We start from the raw sequence: 15837 nt of genomic DNA on the forward strand, positions 1-15837 counted from the left end.
GACCCACTGCCAGAGCTGGGAGGGAATGATGGGCTGGGGTGGAGATGCAGGGCACATGGCCCTAGATGGGCTTTTGTGGGGTTCTGGGCAGGTGATGGGGTATGGCAGCTATGAGCTGAGCTGAAAGGAAGGGCTCTGTAGAATATGGCTCCTTAGAATGTGGGCTCAGGATATCCTGTTCAGTTCTTCTATTTAACTCCTTCTATGTGGAAATCAGACCTGTTCTGAATCCTGTCTGACCACGTGACCTTTGGCAAGTGTTGTGCTGCTATACTTACGGGGCTTCAGTGTTCTCCTCTCCATAATGAATGCAACAACACCCACTTTGAAAGCCATTGTGAGGGTTAGGTGATAGGAGTATAATAAAATGCTAAAGAAAAAAGGCAAACAGAATATAGTGAATATTCACTACCACTTTTAAAAAATATATACAGTTTAAAAAGATCTTATTTATTTATTTGAGAGAGAGACAGCACGAGAGAGAAAGAGATTACGAGCAGAGTGGAGGGGTATAGAGGGAGAAGCAGACTCCTTGCTGAGCAGGGAGCCTGATGCAGGACTCAATCCCGGGACCCTGGGATCATGACCTGAAGGCAGGCACCGACTGAGCCACCCAGGCGCCCTCACTACCATTTTTTAAGATTTAAAAAAAATTATAGTATAGTTGACAGACATTGTGACATTAGTTTCAGGTGTACAGTATAGTGATTCAACGTCTCTGTACCTTATGCTCTGCTCAGAAGTGTAGCTGCTGTCATCAGATGCTATTACAGCATCACTGACTGAATCCCCTACACTGTACCTCTTATTCTCATGACTCTGGTTTCTCCTGTAGATGGGAGATATAGGCTTCCACCTATATCTCCTACCTGCCTTCACCCACTTTGCCCACGCCCCTCCCCTCTGGCAACTATCAGTTTGTTCTCTGTATTTATACATTGGATTCTCCTTTTTGCTTGCTTATTCGTGTTTCTTTTGTAGATTTCACATATGAGTGAAATTATTTGGTATTTGACTTTCTCGGTCTGACTTCTTTCATGTAGCATATACCCTCCCAGTCCATCCATGTTGTCACAAACAGCATGATCTCATCCTTTTTCATGGCAGTATAATATTCCATTGTAGATACATGCCACATCTTCTTTATCCATTTATCTACTGGTGGACACCTGGGTTGCTTCCATATCTGGCTTTTGTAACTAATGTTTTTTTGCAATAAACAGAGGGGTGAATACATCTTTTTGAACTAGTGCTTCCGTCTTCACTGGGTACATACTCAGTCCTGGAATTACTGGATCATATGGTATTTCTATTTTTAATTTTTTTGAGGAACCTCCATACTGTTTTCCACAGTGGCTGCACCAATTTATATTCCCACCAATCGATTTACTACCACTTTTATCTTTATTATAATCTTATTTCCCTTGTTGTAATGAGATGCACTCTCCCTGGATCAGACTCTCTGTTTAGATGAGATTCACAGACAAGGATTCCTGGAGGAGGGGACTTCCACGGTGGACCCCTGTGTCAGGGGTCTGTGGGCGATGGCTGGATGGGGCTCCCAATTAGTGAAACTCTAGGGGGCAACTGGGGAGGGCATGGAAGTTCAAAGCTAGAGAGAGACTTGATAAGAGTGATGGTTGAAGGAGTGGGGGCTCTAATGAGAGACCAGAAAGGGCTTTGAATGGTTTAGAGCAGAGGCTGAGTCAGGTGAGGGTAATAGGCTTTTCTTATTACCTTTCTTATGTAAATCATATTTGTTCTCGCCAATACACACACCAGAAAATCAGCAAGGAAGTAAAACAATATAAGCACAAAAGAAATAATTCCACTGTCACAAAACAACATCTGGGAGCATTATTTTTTGTATAGTTCCTTCCAGTTTTCTTTTTCTTTCTATGCACAAACATACACACACATTTTATCGAAATAGAATCATATGTTACATACTATTTGGTTTTAAAATTTTGTTTTTTTATTTTTTTAAAAAATTTTTATTTATTTATGAATAGTCACACAGAGAGAGAGAGAGAGAGAGGCAGAGACACAGGCAGAGGGAGAAGCAGGCTCTATGCACCGGGAGCCCGACGTGGGATTCGATCCCGGGTCTCCAGGATCGCGCTGGGCCAAAGGCAGGCGCTAAACCGCTGCACCACCCAGGGATCCCTGGTTTTAAAATTTTGTATTATGTTGTGAACGTTATTACGTACGATCATATAGATCCACAACACTATATTTTAACAACTGCATGATATTTCAGGATAGTTATGTATCGTTATTTATGTATCATTATTGATATAATGTAGCCACTATTTTTGGACAGTTCCGTAATTTCTAATTCCCACTTCACCTTGGTATACAAGACAAGACTCTTGTATACGCAAAACAAGTGTTCTTATAGCTATATCTTTATGTATATCCATTGTTCCCACAAGATAAATTTGTAGAAGAATTATTTCTGGCTTAAGGTTATGTATGATCTTAAGGCTAGAATGCACTTCTCTAAAGTGCCCTCTAGAAAGATGAAACCAGTTGACAGCTGCATTGATATTGTTCAAGTTTGCCTGACGTACTAGGTGCTCATTGCCGTAATACCCAGACTGCACTGGTGTGGAGGGTGAGAGGCTTACTCAGATAGACTAGGGAGGAGGAGAGGTATCAATAGCTACTCTGAAGGGCCTTTGGCAGGGAGAGGCCCCTGCATGGCCTGGTGGCCTGGTGTAGGCTGTACTGGTGAGAGCTGTGTTGGTCAGGGGAGGCTGGGCTGGGCTATTTATTGGTCTGGCTCCACTCTACTGGCTCCAGCTGGGAAGTCTTGCCCCTGGTGTGATTCTGGGCCCAGCCTGGTGTGATCAGCGTGGTCACCAATCCAAGACATTCATTCTGGAAGCCGCGCAGCCTCTCTGGCCATGCTGACAACCATGTACATTCACATAGTGGGTAGTGATTCATCAGAGCCGGTGGTGGCAGCAGTAGCTCTGACAGTGCAGAACTGCTTTCACCCATCCTGTCACTCGGCCTCTAAAAATAACTCTTGCCTGTTCTGAGTGACCATACCACCAAGTGTCTGGAGGTGTAGTCCCTTGGCTGTGGCTATGGGAAAGAGGATATATGCATTGTGTATCTGTGTCTGTGTTTGTGTTGGGGGTGGGGGCTGGCATCTGGGAGCCTCTTTAGTGGCTGGCATCTGAGCTAGGGGTTTGGGGTGGGGGAACGAGAGGCAGGCAATCTCCTTCTCTTCTACCTTCTCATGGCTGGGGACAATCTGTCTACTCTTTGGGAATGGCAGGGACAGCCCATGGGGGCAGGGGTTGTCTTTCAGGACTGTGTGCTCGCTCTCTGCTGAATGAGGGGAGCAGGCAGGGGAGGGAGACTGCAGAGGCAATATGACAAGGCAGGGGGCAGGCTCTGGAAGGGATACATAGCATTTAGCCCATCAACTATTGAATCCTATGAAATTGCATTTCAAATTTCATCATTTTGGTGGAATTTTTAACATAGAGTTCCTCTATATACAAATACAGCTGATTTCTTTGGTAAACAGAGGCCAAAGAGATGAAACACACTAGTTAATGTCTGAGACAGGACATGGAGCCACATCTTCTGACTCCAGAGGGTAGAGTTACTTTGGAACTGGCCTGGCCTCTAGCCTCTGTGCTGGCAGATCTCACACCTGAGTGTGCATCAGAACCATGAGAGGACCAATTGAAGTGCAAGTTACTTCTCTGATCCTGATTCTGTAGGTCTGGGGTGGGGCCTGAGGATTTGTACACTAAGGCGTCCTCAGATGATGATGCTGTTCCAGGGACCACACTTTGAGAAACACTGCTCTCTGCTTTCCTGCTTACCGATAGGAAGAGGTGAACAGAGGAAAGGGAAGTGGTTATTGGTCTTGCCAGGATTATTGTAATGCTCTCTGGCCCACCACCACCAGGTCCAGGTCTCTCCTACCCTCCATTCACTTACTTCTCATTGAGGACAAATTTATGTTCCTAAATCCCAGCTCTGATCATGTCATGCCTCCACTCAAAGTCTTTTGGATTCTCTGCCATGCGTACCAGAGCCATCCAGAACTGTCTGGAAATGGTGTACATTTGCACTGTCCAATATGGTAACCACTAACCACATGTGTCTATGAATTTTACATTTTTTCTCATTTTAATTAATTTAAATATATATAGTCACATGTGGCTGGTTGCTAGATAGTGCAAGGAACCACTTGGAATACCATTCCATCCGAGGATCTCACTGGTACCATATGTCTTCCAGCCCCAGCCTCAGCCCTTAGCATCCTCAGCTCAGGGTCATTCGAGGCCAGTTTCCTGAGTCTACCCTGTATTCCCCAGCCATGTGCCTTGTTTTGTACTATCTCTTCCATCTAGACTGTCCTTCTGGCCTGTCTGTAATGCTCAGCCCAAATGCAACCTCTGCCTTGAAACCTTTGATAACTGTCCTCCCACAATCTCCTTCTCCTCTGAACTCCAAAACACTCCATCCTTTTCTTACAGCCTTTAGTATTTTTTGCCTTCTATTACATTTGACTGGTGCTGGTGTTTTTGCTAAACTGTGGGCTTTCAGAGAGCATGACTGTTTGCTGGTGAGTTCTCACTGCTTAGCTTGGGTCCCTCCAGGCACACACAGTTGCTCGCTAAATCCCACAAACCTTTGCCCTGGTGCACTGGGGAAACAGAGATGGATAACATGCCCTTCCTGTCCTCAAGTTGCTCATGGGCTCTCACGAGAATCTAATTCATGTCCAGAGAACCACTGAAGCCAATGGTTATTTTGGGCAGGAAGATAAAAGCCACAGAGGGCCGAGTTGGCGAGGGAGTCCAGCAGGAGCCGCATAAGCAGAAGGCTGTGTTTATACACACAGAGGCTTCTCTGCCCAGCCTGGCCTGGTACAAGGAGTGGGAACATCCAGACATCACTGCCTGGCTGCCTTATGAAGTTGGTGATTAACCAGTGATATAGTGACTGGTCTCACCATCTGATCCCTGCATATGAATGGATGAAGAGAAGGTTGCAAAGACTACAGAGAAGTGCCAGCCTCTAGAAGTAAAGTATTGGCTGGGTGGCACCCGGGCTGGGAATATGAGTATAAGACAACACCCACTGTGGTCTGAGCAACTGGCAGCAGGTGAAATTCTGCTTGGCCTAGTGTGGGAGTTTAGAGATCTTGAGAACAGTCCTGGTTGAAATAGAAAGACGGTCAAAAAGAAAAAAGAGAGAAAGAGCTTTCTAGCTTCAGAATCTAGTACTAAGAGTATTCCACATCCTGAAAATCTCTATCATATATTCATCTCTGGGACAAAAACCTTTTTTTAAAAAGAAAACTTTATTGAGGGGCACCAGTTGGTTGAGCGTCTGACTCTTGGTTTCGGCTCAGGTCGGGATCTCGGGGACATGACATGGAACCCTGCGTTAGTCTCCATGCTCAGTGCAGAGTCTACTTCTCTCCCTCCCCCCTGCCCCTCCCCCTGCTCTTTCTCTCTCTCAAGTAAATAAATCTTTAAAATCTGGCCAGCACCTCCGCGGTATATTTGTGATAAACCAAATGTATGCAGGATTAATGGTGGAAAAGCACAGGCTCTGGAGTCAGCATGCCTGTGATTAAATCCTGCATCCCTCCATCCCGCCTCACCAGCAGTGTGACCTTGGTTTAGTGACTTCACTGCTCTGAGCTTCAGTTTCCTCTCCCTGTAAAATCAAGTGCATATATAACCTCTGCTTTATAGGGCAGTAAGAGATTAAAAACTGAAAATGTACCCAAATTGCTAGGCACGGTGCCAGTATGTAGTGGGGACCCAGCTGCTCTCTGCAATGATAATGGTGATTGATGGTGTCACTGCAGCATCTTCTGGCACATGGGACCCACTTTCCTCCCATTGCCTGTCACTGCACCCAGCCTCTGTACGATAGTCTCCAAGGTCTCTTCTGACTGCAAGGAATCTGTGATGTTCCGATGATGCAGACCTCAGCTGACACCTCAGGCACCTGATAGGAGGCTGGGTGGACAATATCTGCATATCAAGTGGGACTGTGGCGAGATCTTTCAAGTTCAGGCCCCGGGAGTCCTGGGTGAGGGCTGATTTCCCAGGGGCAGTTGGAGTGTGGCGCTCATTAAGAATGTAGCCAAGGTGGTGTCAGGGTCAGCAGAACTCAGCCTCAAGTGTCCTGGTGTCCTGGTGAATTCTTACTCCCAGCCTGACTCTGGGAGGGGAGATGGCCCAAGGGACACACAGCACACATGTATTATGAGCTGGGCCCTCATGGGGAAAAGGATGAAAGTGACCCTTGCCATCAAATTCCCAGCAGACAGGAATTAAGACCCTTCAACACTTCACATGACCCAGGGCTGGAGGGTAGAGTGTGGGAGGGAGAGGCCCAGAGTTTTCCTTCTATCTGGGAGGAATATTGCCAAGAGGAGGAGACCAGGAAGGACTTCCTGGAGGATGCCTGGATGAGTGACCATGGGAAAAGGAGGAGGGGTCTTCCAGGCAGAGGAAAGAAGATGTGCAGAAGGAGAGAGGCAGGGCTGGGCTGCTGTGCCCTGGGAGCCCGGAACCATTCATTTTAACAGAGCTACCCACATAGAGCGTGAGGATAAAGCTGAAGAACCAGGTAAGATCATCCTGGGAATGGTCTAGAGAGTCAGGCCAAAGAGTTTGGCTTGCTTTATTAGAGAATGGGGGACCACTGAAGGCTTCTCCACTGAGAAAGCAGAGCAGGATCAGCTCCTGGAGATTTGCTCAGTGGAAACCGGCAGGTCCACATTGGTCCAGACCTGCCTTATTTTTGGCCAAAGATGGCAGCCTAATGTCCAAGCTACTGGAGTGCCTTGGGACCACTGGTGCAGGGGACCATGGGATACCCAGACCTGTGCAGAGGACCGGCTGTGGGTACAGAAGGGGAAGAGGAAGGAGTAGAGGAGGAGAAGGAAGAGGAGGGAAGGGGGAAGGTAAGGCTCTCACCTTTGCCAACCCACAGTCTTGTTGGAGAAACCATAGAGCTTCCGTTGTTCAGACAACTGAACTCTGAATTCAGAAGTGGAGAGCTATATGGTCCAGTAGGCCAGAGGAGGGATAGGCTGGGTAGAACATGGGTGGAGGAGGCAGGGAGGGTGAACTTCCTGGAGGGGAGGCAACCTTTGCAGGCTCTGGAGAGACTGAGGATACTGCAGGGCACGCTCAGCCCTTTGTGGGTATCCTCTCATGTCATTTTCCTAGAGCTCTAAGAAGGGGTGCCAATATCATTCTCATCTACGGAGATGGGAATTGAGGCTCAGAGATGTTAAGGCCTTGCCCAAGGTCACATACCTCCTATACAAATTAATGAACATTCCCTATCCTTGCCTCTGACCCCCCTCCCCAGAGGTAACTTCTGCTCTCGCAATCTTCAGCAACACCACACTAGAGATAGAAAAGCACTTTGTACCGCGTGACCCGCCGTGCAGCTGGGCCATCATTCTTCTCCAGAATATGACCTAATGTGGGAGTGTGTGGCTCCCATGGTCTGGGCTGGAAGGTTCCAGGGGAGGGTCATCCCTGGGGACTCTAGTGCTTTGGGAGCCTTCCTGGAGGAGTCTGAAGGCGAGGAGACGGGGGAGGCTGGAAGGGAGAGGCTCCTGGCAGGTGAGCGCTGCTGCCTGTCTATCCTGCCTGTGCTCTACACCCAGACGCAGCCACCCTGCAGTGCTTTCCAGAGAGCGCCAAGGACCAGTGAGAACAGCCTCAGCAGGCAGAATGTCCCAGGCCTGTGGGTCATGCTGCTCTGGAAAGTTTGGCTCTGGTAGCTTCCTCTAGAGACTGGCCCAGCTCTCAGCTGCCTGGGGCTGCAGCTCAGCCCACCCAGGCCCTGCAACCCTCTGGGGCCAAAGCCAGATGCCCTGAAACTTTCTTGCCCTGGAATGCCCTCCTTGCCATGACCTTGCATTTAACTTAGCTCAGTTTCGGCATCCCCTTCTCCAGGAAGCCTTTTCTGAGCCCCAGGGGTTGGGTTAGAACTTCAGATTGTCTAAACCTGGGCCGACTAAGGGAAAGTGTCATGTGAGCCAAATATGTAATTTACAATTTTCTCGTTTTTTTTTTTTAATTTAATTTAATTTTTTTTATGATAGTCACACAGAAAGAGAGAGAGAGAGGCAGAGACATAGGCAGAGGGAGAAGCAGGCTCCATGCACCGGGAGCCCGATGTGGGATTCGATCCTGGGTCTCCAGGATCGTGCCCGGGGCCAAAGGAAGGCGCTAAACCGCTGCGCCACCCAGGGATCCCCTACAATTTTCTCGTGACCGCATGAAAAAAAAAACAACAAAAAGAAACCAATGACAGATTCTAAAGATATATTTCATTAACTCAATACATCTAAGATCTTTCAACACAAAAATGACTGAGCTGCATTGTACTCTTTTTAAATTAAATCTTCAATGTCCAGTGTCAACTTTAGACTCATGGTGCACCTCAATTTGCATCCGTCACATTTCAAGTACTCGGTAGCCACATGTAGCCAGCGGCAACATAGTGGTCAGCCCAGCTCTGGAAGCAGAGAGAAGAGCATAAGGATTGATGCTCAGGGTTTGGCATTAGATGGACATGGCAGTCACATCCTGGCTCTGCTATTTATTTGCTGGGTGAACTTTGGGAAGTCATTAACCCCTTTGAGCCTCACTTAACTTTAGCTGTGAAAGGAGTGAATGATTTTGATGTTAGAGAGTTATTGTGAGCATTACACAAATGAATGGTGTCTAGTGTCAAGTATAAAGTAAATGCTCAGAAAATGGTGGCAATTCATCTTACATTGCCCTCTGATGGGCCAGCTTATGTGCTATTCTTCCCCACGGGACTGACTGTGAGTCCAAGGACAGAGGCTACCCAGTTCCTCTTGCCTTCTCTGAGTCCAGGGCCTGGCTCAGTGTGAACATCTGCTTGCTGAATGAAAGATTAAATCCTTGGGCTAAGAATGCTAGCCACCCACAAACCAAGGGACCCCCACAATGGCTGGGAGTCACGAGACCACAGACTACTTGGGGTGACATTGGCAGAGACCACTGAAGATAAAAGAGGGGGTACGAGGGGCCCTCCTTGCTTGAAGGTTTCATCTCTGCCCCAGCTTTGGGGGGCTGTTGACACTGTGTGCTTTGCCTTCCCAGCCAATGGAGTGAATAACTTCCATCCTTCTCCTGGCTTTTCTTTATCCTGGTGCTTTTACATCAAGTTCCCTTGAGTTAAGATTTAAGAGAAAATAATTTTTCCACCTCCTAGGCAGATCAGAGAGAGAATGAGGGGTCCTGTCCTTCCTCTTTTGCCAGCATTTGCTAACCTCCCATCACGCCAACCCAGTAACAGAAGTGGAGCAGAAGAATTTGTCCCATTTTATATGTAATTTACAATTCTTTTTTTCTTTTTTTGTTTTTACAATTTTTTACAATATAGATGAGAATACAGACTCAGAGAGGTCAAATAATCTGTCCAAGTAACACAGACAGTGGTAGAGCCAGGGCTGGAAGCAGAATTCAGAACTAAGGGAACTGAAAAGGCCCTCTTCATTGGTTCGGCTCATGTTTGTCCACCAGGCCTCCCAGCATCTCTCCACAGGGCTTTCATGAGAGGTGGTTCTGGGTTGGGTTCTATTCCTGTGCCTCAGTTTCTCTGCCTGGGGAATGAAGGCAGCAAAGTAACTGGAGTGTACATTTCAACAGATGACCATAAGGGGCTATGTATTCTTCAGAGCAATCCCCCACAACAGATTTCTCTGGAAAAGGTTATGACAGTGTCAAGTGGAAAGTGGTCCAGAGAGCTAGGGTGACTGAGTAAGTGTAACCTTGGACAAATCACTCACCCCACTCTGGGCCTCAGTCTGCCTATTTATCAAATGGGGATGGTATCTTACAAGATGTGAAGATCACCCATAAAAGTACTTTGCAAACTGGAATGTGCTACTAGAAATATTGGTTAATAATAATCATTGGAAATCTTGACAGTCAAAGAAACCCACCTTTCTGAGTAGTCCCACTGACTTGAAGGGAATTGGGCCTTTTGAGTATAAATCCAGAATGATGTCTGGGAACATCCCGCCTCTGTCTTTGGAATGTAGCTTGGATTCTTCTGGGAAAGTGAGAGGCTCCATCTAGCTGAAGAGGGTGGGAAAGTAGCTCTGACCAAGGGGAGGAGGGAGAAGGAAGGAAGGGGAGGAGGATCCAGAGAAGCAGAGTGAACTAGAAGGAATGAGGGCTTTGGCCTTGTGGTCTGTCCTGCTGTCAGAAGCCTGAGGCTGGGAAGGTCAGTGAACAGAAGAGGCTCAGAATCAATCTGGAATAAAAATACTGACCAGCAGGGAGTCAAGGATCTCTTGCCAGATGTGCATAGGAAATAGTAAGTTCATCTGGTTAACTCCTAAGTTTTATTGATCCTTTCGCTTATTTATTTGAATAAATATGTAGTAACTGAACTCAAACAAAGCATCCCTAGTGGCAAAGTGACTTGCCCAAGGTCAAGCCCCTGAGGGCCTGGGGAGTTCCTGAGAGGAATCTGGGAAGCTGGAGAATGAAAAGTCCAGAGGGAAGGAGGACATCTGTAAGGAAGTCTGCCCAGCGGGACTCCAGTCCTTCTGTGAATTGGCTCTAGGCTGCTTTGTCCATCTTCCCAGATCCTGTCTGGAGCAAGGGCGTGTTCTCTAGGACTGGGAGGAACTGGCTTCCTTCTGCTCACTCTCTGCCCACTCCTGAGTCTAGTGGACAGCAGGGACAGTGAAAGGACTGGAAGCTATGTCTTGGGAACATCTGGTAAAGGACTTTGTCATGTTTAAGTTGGAGAAGATAAGGCTCAATGTGGGGGTGGAAAAAAGGGACACAGTTGCTATCTTGAGTTCTCTGAAGGGTGTTGGGAAGAAGGCCTGGCCTCATTCTGCAGAGACCCTAAGGGGTGGTATTAGGACATAGGTCATCATGATGGAGTAGCCACCTTGGGTGGGAGAAGTGGAAAGAGGGAGTAGAGGTGGATGTTGGTGAGTTGACACTGAGCAACACAACCCATTGGTGAGGCTGACACTGAGGGAACTGCAGCTTAGGGGATCGGATGGCCTGGCTCGTGTCTGGGCTGTTTCCCAGCTTCCGGCCTCTGTGGTTTCTGCTGCTATGGATTCTGGGGTGCCTAGAACAGTGGCTAGCACACAGTAGGTACTTAGGAATTATTTGAAGAATGAAAAAATCTGTGTATGCCTGGTGGAGGGGAGGGCTGGGGAGTAGGGGTCATGTGGTCTACAAATGTGGACTGTGGGCAGAAATCTTTGGAGATTATGTTGGGAGTTACCTGCTGTCTTCCCTGAGGCTTCCTGCATGAACTGTGACCCCAGAGATGAGTATGTCCAACTCTTTCTTTGACTGAGAACAACTTGCCCAAGACTATTGGCCAAGACAGTGGCAGAGCTGGACCAGATCTCAGGCCCTCTGCCTCCCAGAACCCTCTGCCATTTGAGGTCATTGCCTGTGGACGTAGGGAGTCGGAGCTGTGGTGGTTCAGACCAGCTTTTTGAGTTAAGTGCTGCTGAAGGGCTTTCATTTGGTTTTGATTCATAGCCTCAGTGCCACAGACCCCTTGGCTACCCTTGCCCCACACCTTCCTGGAGCCTACGTGCACACCCAGCTGTAAACAGGCCCATTTCTCAGTTACCCTTAGGGTCATTGCCACCAAAGCACACGTGGGCAAAAGCACAAGTACACACTCAGACACACAGGATCCCAGGGGATGTTGGCACACACCTTCTCCCGGATGGGGGAGAAGCCCCAAGAACCCCCCCCCCCCCCGGAGCCTGTGCCCTTCTTGGCTGCTGGGGAGGTGGGGGTATCTGGCTCCGCTCGGTGGGCTGGGAGGCCCACTGAGTCTGAGTCACCCCTTCTGAGTCAGGGATCCTCCCCCTTCTTCTCCCCTCCCCCTTCCCCTGTCCCCGCTGAGCTCTCCAGAGAGGCCTCCCCGCCAGGAGGGCCGAGGCTGGCCCGGCGGGGGTGGGGGCAGCAAGGGCTCCGGAGTTGGCTCCTTGGCCCCACGGCGGTCCCGCAGGGGTCCGGGAACTGCCAGCGGCCGCGCCGGGGAAGAGGTGGTGGCCCGGGAGCCTGAGAGAAAGAGAGCGAGAGAGAAGGAGGAGGAGGAGGAGGAGGAGAGGGAGGCCGGCGGAGAGGAGGCGGAGGCAGGGGCCGGGCCGCCGGAGGGACCAGGCAGGCGCGCGGCGGCCGCCCCTGGGCTGGGCGCGGAGGCCGGGCGGGGGCGGGGGCGGGGGCGGGGGCGGGGGCTGGCCGCGCGTCGGGCGCCAGGCCCGGGGCTGTGGGCACGGTGCCCAGCCCCCGGCGCACGCCGAGCCGAGCCGCCGCCGCTGCTGCAGTCGGCATCCATCAGCGGGCGGGGGTGTCGCGGAACAGGCTGCTCCGCAGAGCCCGCCGCGGCCCCGCGCGCCCGCCCCGCCCCGCGGCCTGCCGGCACCCCCACCCCCCCGCAGGAGCCAACGGGGCGCCCCCCCGCCCAGCCTGCCCGAGATGGGGACCCCCGGCCTCAGGTAGGCACGTGGGGGGGATCAGGTGGCACGGGGGAGGGCGCTGGGGACTCAGGACACGTAGGCCCAGCCTGCAGCCCTGGGGAGGACTGGGGGCGAGCCCGGGAGGAACTGAGTTTGCCGGCTCTTGGCCCCCTGGCCTCGTGGGGGAGATCCGTAGCTGTTCCTCCCCACCTCGTAGGTCTGCAGCCTCCCCAAGGCCTGGAGAGAGAGGTGGGCTGGCTGTGGGCTGGTGGTTACTGTTGGGATGAATGGTTGCTGGGTGCTGGGCTCCCTGGCTGGGCCACTCTGTTCTCTGAGACCGCTCCTGCCTCCTTTGTGGAGGCCAGAGGCTCTCTGGATCTCTGTGTCCAAGCTTCAGATGCTGCAGGCCAGTCAGTCTGTGGTTGGAGACTGGGGTGCTGGGCGGCTCCTGTCCTCTCTCTCATCCGCTGGTTGGAGACCTTTTCCCACCTGGGCTCACTTCCCACCCCATCTCTCCTCCAAGTCACCCAAAGCTGGGTGATGGATAATAGTCCTGGGACCTGTGGGGTTCTGGTTTCCTATTGTTCTGGCCAGAGACTGCCCCCCCCCCCCCCGCCCTGATTAGAGGGAGAGGACTTGTGGGTCCTAGTTGTGTCTGGCACCTTCATGCTTGGGAGTGTCCAAGGGCCTGAGAAGCAGGGGTCTGGAGGACAGGAATGGGGGGAGGGGGCGGCAAGTGACTACAGCCACCAGGCTAACTTACCAGGGGCTGAGGCCACTGACTAGCAGAGCTACAGCCCCAGGATGGTCCGTGGGGACCTTGACTAGGAAGGAGTTCTGAAGACACTGGTCTCCTTGTTGGCTGCCGGCTGTGGTCCTTGCCACCCTCCCTGCCCCCTACCTCTGAGAATGCATTGGTGGGGGAGAGGCACTACCACGAGTTCCTGCCTGCACTTCTGGATCTGCATATCACCTCCTCTGCAAAGGTGGGAGTGTAAGAGGGCTGGATTTAGGACCTCTTGGGCTGTGTGGGGTCCGGCTGCTCCCTACCTCACAGCATTAGGAGTCTTCCAGAATTAGCGGCAGTTGGGCCAGGTTGAGAGGTGGGGACAGGAATAGTGTCCCCAGAAGCTCCTGGAAGACAGTGCTGCCTGACCTGGACAAGGGTGTGGAGAATAGAGGTGGCTCTGTGCCCGCCTGCCCACCCATTCCTCCAGATGGAGCCTGCGGCAGAGGCAGCCTGTGCCAGCCTCCTCTCTGAGCCACTGTGGCCCAGGGAGGCACTGCCAGCTCTGTGCAGGGATGAAGCTGGCTTCTCCTGGAAGCCTGAGGTCATGCCTGCCAGGCAACCCCTTGCACAGTCCTTGTGGTACGCAGAGCATGGTCCCTTGAGGGCTGCCTCAAGGCAGTCCTGGAGATCCGTGCAGGGGGCAGTGTTGCTATTAACATCCTTCCCTGGCCATATGGCAGTTCCCTGGCCTCAGCTCTGTGAGCTTCATGGAGCTTTCATAGAACCGCATGAGAATGATGCTTGGCCTCATAGCCCTCACTGAGGAAATACTGAAAGCTTGAATGAGGCCTAGAGAGAAAGAATGACTTGTCCAAGGTCACGTAGCAGCTGAGTGGGAGAGCCAACACTAATGCACCCAGGTCTCCTATCCCTGGTTTGAGATTCTTGCAGCCCAAATGCCTGCTTCCCTGTTGCTGTGGCTGTCCCATACACAGGTGTGTGACAGGGGCTGGGCATTATAGCCTGGAGCCTGAGGCTACCCTTGAGGAGTCTCCTAGCCCATGCCCCCAAAATGTGAGGAGGAAAGGTCAGGCTGCCTCACAGATAATGGGCCAAGGCTGAGGCAATGGGCAGCCAATAGCCTTTGACCTTGTTAGTATATGGAGCCAAGAGGATGCTGGATGGCCAGAGATATTCTGGGCCTGAGCCTCCAGAGAAAGTAGATAGGGTCTTTTGACTATACTAGCAAAGATGGGAAGTACCTCTGTGTTAGCTTCAACATGGACTTCTCTGGGGACCTCTCTGGGCTTCTGTGTCTCCATTGATTAAAAGGGGATAATAATCTGTATCTGGAATAATATCAGTGATTGTGCAATCAGGATGAGGGCATTTATTGAGCACTTACTGTGTGCCAGTGCTTTACATTATCTCACGGCCACCCTGTCAGGTATTATCCACTTGTTACAAATGAGAAACTGAAGCTCAGAGAGGTTGTGTCACCTGCCTGAGGTTACATAGCTGGAAAGCATGGGGCTGTCTGCATCCAGAGCCTCTTTCTCTACCATGACATTATACCTGGGGCAGTGTCTGGGAGTACCAGGTTGGTGTCCGGCAGAGCCACAACTAATCAGCCATAACTGATATGCCAGGGCTGATCCCAGTGGAGAGGTCTGTGTTGGATCTGGTGAGACAAAGGTGGTTCTGTGGCTCAAGTGCTCCTCTGGTCCGGAGGGGTAGGGGCAGAGAGGTACTAGCTAGGAGCCCTGAGAGAGAGGTCGCCTTGGCCTTCTGCTTCCAGGCTAGGATCCCGTAGAGGTGGGGCTGCTCTGGCTCCCTGCCCCCATAGGCTCTCTAGGACGACTTATTGGCCTTTTTTTTTTTTTTTTTTTTTTTTACTTATTGGCTTTTAGTCTAGTTAGCCCCCATGCTTACCCACTCCTACCCCTGCTGCATTTGATAGGACCCTAATTACCTGAAAACACAAGGGTGGGGAATGCAGGGCACCAGCTAGTGCTGTGACAAGGAAGCCCTTATAGGGAGGGGGCCTGAATCTGGGTGGATGAGTGGGGGTGAGAGAAGGCTGGCACTGCTTCCTTTGTGGACGGGAGGCTTGTGGATAAGAATAGTAACAGCCAGCATTTATTGAGCACCTATTACATGCCAGGCACTGTGCCTGTACAATTCATACGATCTTCACAAAACCCGATAGTAGGAATTATTCTTCCCATCTTATAGGTCGAGGGAACTGAGGCTTACAGGCAAGGGAAAGACAGTCACTCAGGGTCTTATGGCTAGGTCATGGGGGAGCCCTGATTTCAGTCCAGGCAGTGTGGGCCAGAGCTGTGTTCCTGATGGCCATGCCAGCAGCCCATAGTTTCTTCTCATAGGTTGTACTTGGTTTTGTTCAATTTGAAAAATAGTCTCTGAGTACCTCCTGCAGGCCCCACGTTGCCTCTAAGGAAACATCCCTCTCTTGTCTTCAGAGGTTCACTGTCTAGCTAGAGAGGGACAGACAGGATACAGGGAGGGTAAAGAGCTACTGTTCCATATGTTAAGCATGGATTCCTATTTTGGTGATCAGGGAAGGCTTCCAGGAGACTTT

The 15837-nt window shown here is 50.7% G+C and overlaps 1 protein-coding gene across 4 annotated transcripts in view; it reads left to right on the forward strand.

Annotated features, from left to right (window-relative positions):
• Positions 1 to 15837, forward strand: part of EPB41L1 (erythrocyte membrane protein band 4.1 like 1) — a 143818-nt gene that overhangs the window by 58133 nt on the left and 69848 nt on the right. Inside the window, exon 1 of one of the 4 annotated variants that reach the window (XM_038572176.1) lies at positions 12460 to 12544. The exons of the other annotated variants lie outside the window; for them this stretch is intronic. The gene's annotated coding sequence lies outside the window, so the exon portion shown is untranslated. Of the gene's footprint in view, positions 1 to 12459; positions 12545 to 15837 lie in introns of those variants that run through there. 4 annotated transcript variants of the gene reach the window in all.

This window comes from Canis lupus, chromosome 24 (assembly GCF_011100685.1).
Source record: "Canis lupus familiaris isolate Mischka breed German Shepherd chromosome 24, alternate assembly UU_Cfam_GSD_1.0, whole genome shotgun sequence".
NCBI lineage: Eukaryota > Metazoa > Chordata > Mammalia > Carnivora > Canidae > Canis > Canis lupus.